We start from the raw sequence: 1,393 nt of genomic DNA on the forward strand, positions 1-1,393 counted from the left end.
AATTTGGTCTTGTTTAGGAAAAGAGGACACACAGATGTGGGTGTTTAGGTGGCAATTTGGGTCTTATATAGGAAGAAGACGCACAAATGGGGGAATTTGAGTATTATTCATGAAGAGAGGACACACAAATGGGGAATTTGGGACTTATTTGGGAAGAGAGGACACACAAATGTGGATATTTAGGTGGGAATTTGGTCTTGTTTTGGAAGAGAGGACACACAAATGTGGAAATTTGGGTCTTTTTGTGAGGAGAGGGTATGAAAATGGGGGTATTTGGGTCTTATTTGTGAAGAAGACACACAAATGGGGAATTGGGGTCTTAGATATGAAGAGAAGACACAAAAACGTGGGAATTTGGGTCTTTTTATGAGAAGAGGGAAGAAAAATGTGGGTATGAGAGTCTTATTCATGACGAGATTGTATACAAACGTAGGAATTTAGGTGGGAATTTGGTCTCATTTATGAAGGCAGGGAACACAAATGTGGGAATCTGGGTCTTATATGCAACGAGATGATCCACAAATGGGGGAATTTGGTGGGTTTTTTTGTGAAGGGAGTACAGAGATGTGGGAATTTGGGCCTCTTTATGAGGTAAGGATACAAAAATGTGGGAATTGGGGTCTTATTCATGAAGAGAGGACACACAAATGGGGGATTGGGGTCTTATTTATGAAGAGAGGACACCCAAATGGAGGAATTTGGGTCTTTTTGTGAGGAGAGGGTATGAAAATGTGGGTATTTGGGTCTTATTTAGGAAGAAGACACAGAAATGGGGGAATCTGGGTCTTGTTTACGAAGAGAGGACACACAGATGTGGGTGTTTAGGTGGCAATTCGGGTCTTATATAGGAAGAAGATGCACAAATGGGGGAATTTGAGTCTTATTCATGAAGAGAGGACACACAAATGGGGAATTTGGGACTTATTTGGGAAGAGAGGACACACAAATGGGGATATTTAGGTGGGAATTTGGTCTTGTTTAGGAAAAGAGGACACACAGATGTGGGTGTTTACGTGGCAATTAGGGTCTTATTTAGGAAGAAGACACACAAATGGGGAATTGGGGTCTTATTCATGAAGAGAGGGTGAGGAGAGGGTATGAAAATGAGGGTATTTGGGTCTTATTTAGGAAGAAGACAGAAATGTGGGAATCTGGGTCTTGTTTATGAAGAGAGGACACAAAGATGTGGGTATTTGAGTCTTATTCATGAAGAGAGGACACACAAATGGGGAATTGGGGTCTTATTTAGGAAGAGAGGCCACACAGATGTGGATATTTAGGTGGGAATTTGGTCTTGTTTAGGAAGAGAGGAGAGACAAACGTGGAAATTTGGGTCTCTTTGTGAGGAGGGTATGAAAATGTGGGTATTTGGGTCTTATTTAGGAAGAAGACA

This window comes from Centrocercus urophasianus, unplaced genomic scaffold (assembly GCF_019232065.1).
Source record: "Centrocercus urophasianus isolate 14NV4802_14NV808 unplaced genomic scaffold, USGS_Curo_1.0 seq_203, whole genome shotgun sequence".
NCBI lineage: Eukaryota > Metazoa > Chordata > Aves > Galliformes > Phasianidae > Centrocercus > Centrocercus urophasianus.